The sequence below is a fragment of the Medicago truncatula genome, chromosome 2 (genome assembly GCF_003473485.1).
Source record: "Medicago truncatula cultivar Jemalong A17 chromosome 2, MtrunA17r5.0-ANR, whole genome shotgun sequence".
In the NCBI taxonomy this organism is placed as follows: Eukaryota; Viridiplantae; Streptophyta; class Magnoliopsida; order Fabales; family Fabaceae; genus Medicago; species Medicago truncatula.
This window is the reverse complement of record NC_053043.1, coordinates 24,028,234-24,042,327: the sequence shown is the minus strand read 5'-3', so window position 1 is coordinate 24,042,327 and position 14,094 is coordinate 24,028,234. Positions and strand designations below refer to the sequence as shown.

Genomic DNA, 14,094 nt, shown 5'->3' with positions numbered 1-14,094 from the left:
ATAAAATCTAAATAAAACTAAACTAAAAAGCATATTAAAATAGTCAATAAATGACTCTATCAAACTCCCCCACACTTGAATCTTTGCTTGTCCTCAAGCAAAAGGCATAAACGTAGTAGCACAAACAATTTTATCAAATGACAATTCGATTAAAGCACATGTCTCTTTAAGGGCTTAAATCCCAAATGTATACTAATCACAAACTCAAGCATTTCTTGTAATTTTTATTCAACCCAACGATCAAGTTTTAAGTGAGTGTGTGTGTGAAGTCCAACCCTTTTCTTGCTCCTGTATAAGATAGGCATTATGAGGAAACATGGTCTAATCCTAGCACTAAACCAACCAAGAAAGATTCCTTCTATAATTCATATAAGAAAGATGGGAGTAATTAAGAATAATTGTTCTTTGCCATTTTCACATTAAAGTTCTTTATTTAAGGAACAACATCTTCACATAGGAAGTCGGAGGGCCTACCCCCTTCCCCAATCTAGATTCAATGGTATCCCTTAAAACATCATCTTCACGTAGGCAGTCGGAGGGCCTACCCGCTTCCCCAATCTAGATTCAATGATGCTTTTTAAAGTTTTTCCTCAAGATAACAATCATCTTCACGTAGGAAGTCGGAGGGCCTACCTCCTTCCCCAATCTAGATTCAATGATGAGATCTTGGAATTAATTTGACTTTTTGGCTTTTTATGAACTCCCTTATACTAACTTATACTACTGGCACTTTGAGAATCTTTAAAGGTTAATGCACCACTAAGATTAAAACGCGTTTCCTTAAAATACCTATTCATACATTTACTCAAGGGAAGCAACTTTGTGTTTTTCTCATTGGAGAATTTTATTCACTTTAAAACAAGATGTGGGTATATCAAGAAGACTTAAAAAGACAAGAGTTTGCTTTCATGTACAAGAATCAACCAAATAAGAGGAGACAATGAAAATTTTGTGTCATGATATTTTCAATAAAAATTAGCTACTTAACCATGCCTTTTACAATAAAACAAAACAAAAGAATAAAGTTCAAGGGACTTTGGAAACACTACGACTAAAGACACTTTATTAGGCTCCCCCCACACTTAGGAGAAGCATTGTCCTCAATGATTCAAGATAAAAGAAAAATAAAGGAGAAGGAGAGGAAGAAGAAGAAGAAGAAGAAGAAGAAGAAGAAGAAGAAGAAGGAGAAAGAAGGGAAGAGAGGAAGAGGAAAGCTCACAATTGTATCATTGAGGTCCATATGGAGGACCTTGGAGGTGAAAGTGGTGCATCATGTTCCGAAGCATTTGGTTATTCTCTTCGGATATGCGGTTGCCCCTTTGGACATCATTCCTTATTCCCATTAATTCAACACCTTGCCTTTGTTGCTCGGTGCTTATCCTTTCGACCTCGGTATTTATCCATGCCCATCTTGTATTTTCATGTGTTTCACCTTCATCTTGGTCATGGTGCTCCTCATCATGGTGCAATTGTGCACCTTCCTCTTCTTGGTGCAAGTGTGCACCTTCCGCTTCTTCATTATGCTGTTCTATGTGCACCTGTGGGTCATCATTAACATACAACAAATTTTCTTCCACCTCGGTGTTAGTTCGAGATGGGTTAGGCAATAAAATCAAAGTGGGCACATTGAGCTTGAGTGTATAAACAAAGGGGATTCGAAGTTTTATGAAATTCATAGAGATAAGGGTTTCTATGTTTAGTCTATTGTTACACTCAATCTTGTTTATCCCTTGGTCTTCACTCACGCTGAACCGCCTAGCTATGTATGTTATGATACCACCAACTACTATTTCTCCCCTACTATCGGACCTATTTCCTATAAGGGAAAGGTAGTCAAGCAAGTAAAAACAAGTGTTAACGGGGTGGTTGTGCAGCATAGCCCAAAGCATGAAGAGTTCATCGTTCCTAGTGTTCCCTAGTTCTGTCCTTCCCCTAATAGTGCAAGCCATAACCCTTTGAAGGTACCTAAGTAAGGGGTTGTGAATGTTGCTAGCTTTGTTGGCACGTGTGTTAAACTGGTCAAGACCTGTAATTCGCTCCCAAAAGGCGGCGGGTTGATAGTTAACCAGTTTTAAATTTTGATCCCAAGAGTCGTGGATGAACCCCGCATTGGCGAAGCCCATCTCATCACAGAAGTGTTGAAGAGACATCTCATAATCAATATTCATAAGCCGGAAAGAAACTCTATGGTTAGGGTTATCGAAATTCAACCTATCTTTCGTAAAAACAATAGAACTTACAAATTCATAGGTGAAATTGTCATACCCTCTCATAGGTTTCAACATATCAACCCATCCTAACCTTTCTAGCCGATTAAACACATTGTCTTTAATTCCTAGCTTATTCAAGTCATGGTTATCAGGGTACCTGCAAGGATGTAAAGGTTTAGAGATTAGAATTTTGTACCTATCTCTTTGCTTGTTGTCCCTGAAGGTGATGCCATGATTCTTGGCTTGTGTTTTATTCTTTGCGGGAGGGCCCCCGGATGAGCTTGCAACTTCTTTACCACTTCTCTTTGAAGCCATTGCCTTGACCTTGCTTTTGGTGTGGTGGTGGTGATGGTTTGGGTATGGGTTGTTTTGGTGGAAAAAGGTTGGTTTAGTGATGTGGTGAAGGTTTAAGTGAGTTTTAGGGGTTGGGTTATGGAGATTGGTGAAGAATTTCAGGTTTTTGGGTTAGGTTTATGAGGGTTACGAATTTGGGTGATGTTGTTTGGATGGATGAAATTGGTTTTTGAATGGTGGGTTATGATTGGAATGGTGTTTGTGATTGATTGGGTGGAGAAATTTTGGTAATTGGTGAGATTTGGGGTGGGTGTGGAGGTTTGAGGTTGTATGGTTATGGAGGTTTTAGAGAGAAGGTTGAAGGTAGAGAGATGTTTGTGTTTGAGAGTGAAGGAAGAAGAAGGCCAAAAGGTGTGGTTATACCTATCTGAGATCGGGCACGGCCGTGCCAAGCTTAGCACGGACCGTGCCAACATTCTGGAAAACTGGCTAGTTTTGGTGTGTCAAGGTCTGGCACGGCCGTGCCAAGGTTCTGGTGGACAAGGCTTCAAAATTTTCTGTTTTCTTGAATTCTACTCGGACAATTACCTACAAAATAACTTAAAATAACAAAAACAAAACAAAACAAAAGCAGTTAAATGCGTGGGTTGCCTCCCACGAAGCGCTTCTTCATAGTAATTAGCTTGACGTTAAAGAAAGTGTCCATTAGAAAGGGTCAAAGATGTTGTATTGTGTAGACGACGCTAAAAAGCGTTCTTTCACATCATGTTCTTTGACCATATTGCAATAATAAAGGGCCCGACCTGCAGTAGCGAGGAAGGGTCTTCCTAGGATCATAGGGCAATCACGGTCTTCCTCGATGTCAACAACCACAAAGTCAGTTGGGATGTATATCCCTTCTATCTGAACGGGGATGTCTTCAACATATCCAGCTATTGGGATAACAGAACGGTCGGCTAACTTTAATATCATCTCGGTAGGTTTCAACTCTCCTATTCCCATCTTTTTAAAGAGGCATAGAGGCAACAAACTAACATTGGCTCCTAAATCACACAAGGCTTTGTCAACGGTCTCTTTCCCGATCACACAAGGGATGGCAAAACTACCTGGATCTCTAAGCTTTTGGGGTTGTTTCTTGACGATTGCACTACTTTCCTTAGTTAAAGCTTTTGTCTCTTTGTGATCTATAGCCTTTTTCTTTGAAAAAATTTCTTTTAAAAACTTGGCGTATAGAGGCATACGAGACAAAGCTTCGGCAAAGGGAATCTTAATGCAAATCTTTTTAAGTATGTTTAAGAATTTAGCGAATTGAGCCTCCAAGTTGAGCTTAGTAAGCCTTAATGGGTTAAGGGCCTTGTACTTATCAAGTGGTTTCTTTATCGCATCCTTCTCACCTAGAAGCTCAACACTCTCTCCCTTGACACTTTTGGCTTTAGTAATGGTCTCTTCTAACTTACTGCCCCCAAGAGAAATAGCATTGACATGGGCTTTGGGGTTTGTTTCAGGTTGACCAGGAAAGACTCCTGGTGTTTGAGAAGAGGTGGCCACTTGTTGGGCCACTTGGGAGATTTGGGTCTCAAGCATTTTGGTGTGTGTGGCAATAGAATCAACCTTGGTAGTGAGTTTGGAGAGAGAGTCGTTCAGAAATCCTGTTTGGTTTTTCAATTCTTGAAGATTTTTATTTTGATTAGCAATGCAATTTTCCAATAAAATCTCCAAACTTGATTTCTGAGCCACTCTCTGGTTGTTTGTAGAGCCAGGTGGTGCTGCTTGTCCATAGGAACCTTGAGGATTTTTGTAAAATTTTTGATTTGGCCTCATTCCTTGGTTGTATTGAGCGTAATTCAGTTGCTCAATATTGGCAGCACTACCTAACTGACAATCAACACCGATATGACCGGATATACCATAGATTTCACAAGGAGGGGATGCAGAAGAAGGTGTGACAGCATTAACATTAAGTTTTTCAAATTTTTGGGTTAATGCCTCAACCTTAGCAGCAAGGTGGTTATATTCAGACACTTCGTATATACCTGCCTCTTTCTTAGAGGGAGTAGGAGCGGTGACGGCTCTCTCGTTGGTCCATTGGTAGTGATTCTGAGCCATGTCTTCAATCAGGGCATAAGCCTCCGTATAGTGTTTGTTCATTAGAGCTCCTCCTGCAGCTGCATCGACAGACATCTTAGTGGTATATGACAAGCCATTATAAAACGTGTGGACTATAAGCCACTTCTCTAGGCCATGGTGGGGACAAAGTCTAAGCATTTCCTTGAAACGCTCCCACGCCTCATAGAGAGACTCCCCATCTTTTTGATTGAAACGAGTAATTTGATCTCTAAGTTTAGCGGTTTTAGATGGGGGAAAAAATCGGGCAAAGAATGCTCGCCTCATATCGTCCCATGAAGTGATGGAACCGACTTATAGGGAATGGAACCAAGCGCTAGCTCTATCCCTTAAGGAGAAGGGAAAGAGATGAAGTCTTACGGCTTCTTGGTTCTCTTTTATGGTGCCACTGAGTCTAAGGAAGGAAGAAATATGGAGATTTGGATCCTCAGTGGGTGATCCAGAAAATTGATTTTGCTGCACTAAATTGAGTAGTGCAGACTTGATCTCGAAGTTATTACCCTCAACCGTTGGGTACACGATAATAGCTTGTGGCTCTTCCGTTGAAGGAGTAGCATACTCTTTGAGAGTGCGTTCAGCCATAGCGGTATTACTTTGTGCCTCTCTCTTTTTCATATGCAAATATCTTTTGATCTCCGGAATAAATTCTCCGAGACTTTTACTTCTTCGCATAAGAAATCGAGAACCCAAGAAGTTAGTGGTAAAACAAAGAAAGAAGTAGAAGAGAAGAGGAAGAGAAAAGAGTTCTAATCACAAGGAAAGAGTTAATCAAATTAGTTTACTCCCCGGCAACGGCGCCATAAACTGGATGAGATAAAACCGCAAGTGCACGGTCTTACCGAAGTAGTATAAAAGAGTATCGTTCCGACAGGGAGTAGTTCAATTTAATTAACCTTTAGAGATGATTAGAAGATAAAAGAATTGTAAATTGGGGTTTTCAAATGGTTGAAAATTAATATAATAAAAAGAGCCTTGGGATCGTTGGTTTCATCTAAATAACAAGTCCTTCTCAAACCAAAACTATAAGCTTATAATGTTATGTTAGACCTAATTTCTCAAGATAGTTTCTCTTATGTTCCTCTAGAAACCAAGCCTATTTCGCTGACTTGATTACTATCAGATTTTGGTTCCTCTAACAACCAAGCCTATTTCGCTGACTTGATTGTTATTAGTTCCCTTGAAGGTCGAAACTATATGTCTCAAAGATTGCAAAGCCTATTTCGCTGACTTTGCAATCCTTGTCTCAATTCACTTGTTCGAATATCAAACCTCCACTTTCGTTTTATGAATTGATATTTGGAATAATAGATAAACAATTATCAAACCCTCCACTTTCGTTTCCACAGTTTGATAATGGTTGATTCATGTTAAAGCGGTGAATTCAGATAAGAAATTAGGGTTACATAAGATTAAGGCTTAGAGCTTGGTTTGATTTGGATTATGTCATTTAGACTTATCCAACAATCCCAAGACAAGGAGAAGTCTACTCACTCATGTTCATCGTAGACATGGGGGAGAAGAGAGAAAGCATGAAAGTAAAAGACAAGAAATAAAGGAAAAGAAAAGAACTTTAATTAGAAAAACAATTGTCACTTATTGTATTCCAAGTAAAGATGAATATTTGTGATGGATGGCTACTCTATTTATAGCATTCAATTGACTTAAAATCTAAGCTATTACATTTGGGCTAAAAATAGAGTAGCTTAAAATCTAAGCAAAAGCAGCAAAAGCGACTCTGGAGGGTGGCACGGCCGTGCCAAGGCTAGCACGGGTTGTGCCAAGCTTCTGACTTGTGGGAGACATATTTTTGTCTCTCAATCTTCATATTCTTGCATCCAATCGGCTCCAAGTCTCTTTCTTTTGCTCCAAGACTCAATCCATCCAATATTCTTTCCTGAAATATAATAAAATGCAATTTAAAGTAAACTATCCTAAAAAGGAAATAATACTAATATAAAATCAAATAAAATCTAAATAAAACTAAACTAAAAAGCATATTAAAATAGTCAATAAAATCAAATCCATTATTCCAAATATCAATTCATAAACCGAAAGTGGAGCTTTGATATTCGAACAAGTGAATTTAGACAAGGATTGCAAAGTCAGCGAAATAGGCTTTGCAATCTTTGAGACATATAGTTTCGATCTTCAAGGGAACTAATAATAATCAAGTTAGCGAAATAGGCTTGGTTGTTAGAGGAACCAACATCTAATAGTAATCAAGTCAGCGAAATAGGCTTGGTTGCTAGAGGAACATAAGAGAAACTGTCTTGAGAAATTAGGTCTAACATAACATTATAAGCTTATAGTTTTGGTTTGAGAAGAACTTGTTATTTAGATGAAACCAACGATCCCAAGGCTCTTTTTATTATATTAATTTTCAACCGTTTGAAAACCCCAACTTACAATTCTTTTCTACTCTAATCATTTCCAAAGGTTAATTAAATTAAACTACTCCCTGTCGGAACGATACTCTTTTCATACTACTTCGGTAAGACCGTGCACTTGCGGTTTTATCCCATCAAGTTTTTGGCACCGCTGCCGGGGAGTAAACTAATTTGATTAACTCTTTTTGTGTGATTAGAACTCTTTTCTCTCCCCCTCTTCTTCCCTTCTCCTTTCTTTCTTTTCCTAACACTTGACTTCTCGGGTAGCATAAGGTAATAGATAACATGGCTGAGGAGCGCACTCTTAAGGAGTATTCGATCCCTTCTTCGGATGAGCCATGCACTATTATAGTTTACCCAACGGTTGAAGGTAGCGACTTCAAAAGAAAACCTGCACTACTAAGTCTGGTGCAACAAAACCAGTTTTCTGGATCACCCTCTGAAGATTCAAATTTACATATCTCAACCTTTTGGAGACTTAGTGTAACTTGCAAAGACGACCAAGAGGCCGTTATGCTACATCTCTTCCCTTTTTCTCTAAAAGATAGGGCCAGCAATTGGTTCAACTCTTTAAATCCCGGCTCCATCACCTCTTGGGACCAACTGAGGCGAGAATTCCTTTGCCATTTCTTTCCCCCATCAAAAACCGCCCAACTTAGGGGAAGGATATACCAATTTACTCAAAAAAACGGGGAATCTCTTTACGAAGTGTGGGAGCGTTTTAAAGAAATACTTAGACGTTGTCCCCATCATGGTTTAGAGAAATGGTTAATCATCCACACCTTTTATAATGGTTTAACATCTAACACTAAATTAACTGTTGATGCGGCTGCAGGAGGTGCCCTAATAAACAAGGATTTCACAACAGCTTATGCCTTGATTGAGGACATGGCTCTAAACCTTTTTCAATGGACGGAAGAGAAAGAAATCATCAATCCTTCACCCTTTGAAAAAGAGGCAGGTATGGACGAAACTTCTTCCTTTGACTATCTATCTACCAGGGTAAATGCACTATCTCAAAGACTTGACCGAATGAGTACTTGTGTTATCACACCTACTTTCTCACCTCCATGTGAAGCTTGTGGCCTATCTAGTCATTCTAGCTCCGATTGCAAACTAAGTAGTATTGAGCAATTAAACCTTGTTCAGAATAGTCAAAGAGTTGTTCAAAAATCTCACATTGAACTTTTAATGGAAAACTATTTTCTTAAACAATCCGAACAGCTCCAAGAGCTTAAGGACCAAACTAGACTTTTGAACAACGCTCTTGCTACTCTCACAACAAAGATAGACTCCATCTCCTCTCACAACAAAACTTCAGAAACTCAGCTCTCCCAAGTAGTTCATAAGGTTGACCACCCCAACAAAATGAATGCTGTTACACTTAGGAGTGGTAAGCCACTCGAAGACCCCATAAGGAGAACCAAATCCAATGACAGTGAGAAAGAGATTTGCGAACTACCGTCTAGGGAAACTAGGGATGAAAGAGAAGAACCACGAGTTGAGGAAAACACACCACCTCCCTTAAAGCAAAAAATTCCCTTCCCACAAAGGTTTGCCAAATCTAAGCTAGATGAGCAATTTAAAAAGTTCATAGAAATGATGAACAAAATATACATTAATGTTCCTTTCACCGAAGTCTTAACCCAAATGCCTACCTATGCTAAATTTTTGAAAGAAATCCTTTCTAAAAAGAGAAAAATTGAGGAGGGTGAGACGGTTAACCTTACGGAAGAATGTAGTGCCATCATCCAAAATAAATTGCCACCAAAGCTTAAAGACCCAGGCAGTTTTTCCATACCTTGTGTCATAGGGTCAGAAGTAGTGAGGAAAGCTATATGTGATCTAGGAGCCAGTGTCAGGCTAATGCCTTTATCCCTTTACGAGAGGTTGGGAATAGGGGAACTTAAATCGACAAGGATGACCCTACAACTAGCGGACCGGTCTGTTAAGTACCCAGCTGGAATCATAGAAGATGTCCCCGTTAAGGTAGGAGAGGTGTACATCCCCGCTGATTTTGTTGTAATGGAGATGGAGGAAGACAACCAAGTACCAATTCTCTTACGAAGACCTTTTCTTGCTACTGCAGGAGCCATAATTGGTGTAAAAAAGGGTAAGCTTGCTTTTAATGTCGGTAAAGAGACTGTCGAATTTGAACTTGCTAAACTAATGAAAAGTCCTTCCATTAAGGACTCTTGTTGCATGATAGATATAATAGACCATTGCGTGAAAGAGTGCTCTTTAGCATCAACTACACATGATGGTTTGGAAGTATGCTTGGTGAACAATGCAGGTACAAAACTGGAAGGGGAGGCAAAAGCTTATGAAGAGCTGTTGAATTGAACTCCTCCAATGGAAGGTCTAAGTGTGGAGGAGTTAGTAAAAGAAGAACCAACACTTCTACCCAAGGAGGCACCGAAAGTAGAGCTTAAACCGCTTCCATCAAATCTAAGGTATGAATTCTTGGGCCCTAACTCTACCTACCCTGTTATTGTAAATGCAAGCCTCGATGAAGTAGAAACTGAAAAGTTACTGTATGTCCTCAAGAAGTATTCTAAAGCTATAGGGTACACCATTGACGACATTAAAGGAATAAATCCTTCATTATGCATGCATAGGATACTTCTTGAAGAAGACTATAAACCCTCCATTGAACATCAAAGAAGGCTAAATCCTAATATGAAAGAAGTTGTGAAAAAAGAAGTTTTAAAACTCCTAGATGCAGGTGTTATTTATCCAATTTCTGATTCCAAATGGGTAAGCCCCGTGCAAGTTGTACCTAAAAAGGGTGGTCTCACAGTTATTAAAAATGATAAAAATGAATCCATTGCCACTTGGACCGTCACCGGTTGGAGAATGTGTATTGATTATAGGAAGCTTAATAAAGCAACCCGTAAAGATCACTTCCCTCTCCCTTTTATAGATCAAATGTTAGAAAGGTTAGCTAAGCATTCACATTTTTGTTACTTAGATGGTTATTCCGGATTTTTCCAAATACCCATTCACCCTAATGACCAAGAAAAGATGACTTTTACTTGCCCCTTTGGGACCTTTGCCTATAGAAGGATGCCTTTTGGTCTTTGTAATGCCCCTGCTACTTTTCAAAGATGCATGATGTCTATTTTTTCTGACTTTGTTGAAAAAATAATGGAAGTTTTTATGGATGATTTTTCTGTGCATGGATCTAGTTTTGATGATTGTTTGACTAACCTTGAAAAAGTTTTGGAAAGATGTGAACAGGTGAACCTAGTCTTAAATTGGGAGAAATGTCACTTCATGGTAAGAGAAGGAATTGTCCTAGGACACTTGGTCTCCGACAGAGGTATAGAGGTAGATAAAGCAAAAATCGAAATTATTGAAAAAATGCTACCTCCTACCTCAGTCAAAGAAATTAGAAGTTTCCTAGGACATGCAGGGTTCTACCGCCGTTTCATTAAAGATTTTTCATCAATCACTAAACCACTAACAAGCCTCCTTCTTAAGGACGCAGACTTTGTGTTCGATGATGCTTGTTTGCAGGCATTTTGCAGGTTGAAAGAAGCACTAATCACTGCCCCAATCATACAACCACCAGATTGGAGCTTGCCCTTTGAAATAATGTGTGACGCAAATGACTATGCGGTTCGGGCGGTGTTAGGTCAGAGAAAGGAAAAAAAGATGCATGCCATATACTACGCCAGTAAGACCCTAGATGGGGCACATGTAAATTATGCCACAACAGAAAAAGAACTGCTAGCAGTTGTCTACACCATTGACAAATTTCGGCAATACTTGGTGGGATCAAAAATCATTGTTTACACAGATCACTCGGCCATAAAATACTTGCTAAACAAAAAAGATGCCAAACCGAGATTGATCCGATGGATTTTGCTCCTCCAAGAATTTGACCTTGAAATAAAAGATAAAAAGGGTGTAGAAAATGTTGTCGCTGACCACTTGTCCCGACTTCGGGAGACCAATGAGGATGAGTTACCCTTGGATGATTCCTTCCCGGATGAGCAACTCTTCTTATTGGCACAAACTGACGCACCTTGGTATGCAGATTTTGTTAATTTTCTTGCAGCAGGAGTGCTACCGCCTGAGATAAGCTACCAACAAAAGAAGAAGTTCTTCAATGATCTCAAGCACTACTATTGGGATGAGCCCTACCTCTTCAGAAGAGGCTCAGATGGGATTTTCAGGAGATGCATTCCTGAAAACGAGGTAAGTAGTATTCTAACTCATTGCCACTCCTCTTCTTATGGTGGCCACGCCAGTACACAGAAGACTTCTTTCAAAATTCTTCATTCTGGTTTCTGGTGGCCGTCACTTTTCAAAGATGTGCATCTCTTTATTTCTAAATGTGACAAATGTCAACGCACTGGTAGTATTACTAAAAGAATGAAATGCCTTTGAACAACATCCTTGAAGTAGAAATTTTTGATGTTTGGGGTATTGACTTTATGGGACCATTCCCCTCCTCTTTTGGGAATCAATACATATTGGTAGCAGTTGACTATGTGTCCAAATGGGTTGAGGCCATTGCCTCCCCCACTAATGATGCACAAGTTGTTATAAAACTGTTTAAAAAAGTCATTTTTCCTAGGTTCGGAGTGCCAAGGGTTGTGATAAGCGATGGAGGGTGTCACTTCATTTCAAGACATTTTGAAAAAACTAGTGGACAAGTGGAGGTCTCAAATAGACAAATCAAAGCTATCCTTGAAAAAACTGTTTCAACCTCTAGGAAAGATTGGTCAAGTAAGCTTGACGATGCCCTTTGGGCCTATCGAACGACTTATAAAACTCCCATTGGAATGACCCATTTTAAACTTGTCTATGGGAAATCTTGTCACCTTCCCGTTGAGCTCGAGCATAAGGCCTATTGGGCAATTAGAAACCTCAACTTAGACCCCAATTTAGCCGGTGAAAAAAGAAAACTTCAATTAAGCGAGCTAGAAGAACTTAGGATAGATGCCTATGAGAATGCCCGCATTTATAAGGAGAGAACTAAGAATTGGCATGACAAGAAAATCGTCAAGAAGCACTTCAAAAGCGGTGACCTTGTGCTGCTCTTTAATTCTAGGCTAAAGCTCTTTCGAGGTAAACTAAGGTCACGATGGTCCGGTCCTTTTCAAGTTCGCACAGTCTACCCTTATGGGGCGATTGAAATCTTTTCTGAAGAAACAGGATCCTTCACGGTTAATGGACAAAGGCTTAAAATCTATAATACCGGAGAAGTAAATGAAGTGGTGGCTGATTTTACTCTGAGTGACCCAGCTTAAGGATTTTTATCCTTATTTTTGTCAAGCTAGTGACGATAAAAGAGCGCTTCGTGGAAGGCAACCCACTGATTTAAACATAATCAACATCATATAACAACATCACAAACAACATCATAATCAACATCATAAAACAACATCACAAACAACATCATAATCAACATCATAAATCTTCAACATAAACATCTTAAACATAATCATCTTAAACTTAATCATCTTAAACATCATCATCTTAAACATAATCATCTTAAACATCATCATCTTAAACATAATCATCTTAAACATCATAGCATCATTGATAATAAAATATCAAGCAATCATTTCATTCTATCATCGTAATTAACATAACAACATTTGACTCGACAATGCGACAATGCAACCAAAACCTCTTATATGCATGTGGTACCAATTCAGGGCATGAGCCCCCAACATCATAGTATTAATATACTTTTAAGGCATCGTGGTGAGGACAAAGCTCAATCGTGGTGAGGACAAAGCTCCAGGGCATGAGCCCCCAACAAATGTATGCTAATGCATGGACTCTATCATCTAAAACTTCTTAATCATCATCTCATATACATCCAATAATTTGGAGTTCAACATCATCTTAATCATCTTGTATAGACTCATGCAACTTAGTTAAATAACAATAGCAGCATAATTAGATTACCACTACATTAAAACTTCATAATATCAATTCATTTCAACAACATCTTGATCATTCAATAAGATTTCAAGTAATGCATTTAATCATTAATTCACATTATAATATTCTCTCATTAATCATATCAGCATCATCCACAATATATAATATTCTCTTGTTAATCATCAAAGTAAATCATATTCATCACAACAACAAAACAACATCATTCAATAATAATAATCATCATATATAACAATTACAAATGCACGTCATCAACATCTCAATCATCAAACATAATTCATGCAATATATATATAATTATATAACATTATAAATATCATCAAATCATCATATAACAACTTCACAGATCATCATTAATATCATATATATTCCTCATTACTATCCCAAGGTTAAACTCATAACAACTCGTGCGACAAAGATCGCATTTAACCTAAACAAGGCATTCTGTAATACTAGTGCTCGCGAGGCGAGAGCCTCTGCTAGCCATGGCGAGTTCAGTCAGATTCTCCAAAGTTTCATTCTATGTCTTTCCAGGTTCAATCTCATCCTACATTCTTTCCTAATCAATATTAGACATGTTCAGGCACTCAAAGGCATCTAAGGTTCAACTCAAAAGTCAAAATCACGAAATCTTGCAAGCTCTCTGGTCTAGCTCGTGAGGCGAGTTCAACTGCTCGCTATGGTGAGCTGCAACGTGCAACTCGCGAGGCGAGGAAAGGTTGCCGTGGCGAGGATCATAGCTCGGGAGGCGAGCGATGAATGTCGCTACGGGCAGAAGTGTAGTTTTGCCTAAAAATCATCAACTCTCATGGTTTTAAGCGTAATCTCGATTCCAGAATTCATCATAATCATTATCTAAGGTCTAGGAACAATTTCTACATCATTCTAACAAGTTTTCACCGATTAATCATCAATTCTATCAATTTGACCTAATTTCTGATTCCTCTTAAACTCATCCTAATTCATGTTAAATGTAACCGTTGATTCACAGACTTAATAGAATTGCAAAGTTAGTCTCACCCTTACCTTAAAGAATGAAAATCGCAGCCTCTAGGTCTTCTCCCTCTTCTCTTGGCTTTTTTTCCCTTTTCTCCAAAAACAGTCGTACATTATATTTTTTCTAAACTAGGTCTCTCCTATTTATATAAATCCTTAACC

At 38.8% G+C, this 14,094-nt stretch overlaps 2 non-coding genes across 2 annotated transcripts; one reads left to right on the top strand and one right to left on the bottom strand.

Annotated features, from left to right (window-relative positions):
- Positions 1-4,740: 4,740 nt before the first annotated feature.
- On the top strand, positions 4,741-4,847 carry LOC120578740 (small nucleolar RNA R71). Its single transcript, XR_005644551.1, has one exon. It is a non-coding gene; the product is annotated as a small nucleolar RNA R71 (small nucleolar RNA).
- A 2,819-nt stretch (positions 4,848-7,666) lies between these two features.
- On the bottom strand, positions 7,667-7,773 carry LOC120578790 (small nucleolar RNA R71). Its single transcript, XR_005644601.1, has one exon. It is a non-coding gene; the product is annotated as a small nucleolar RNA R71 (small nucleolar RNA).
- Positions 7,774-14,094: the final 6,321 nt, after the last annotated feature.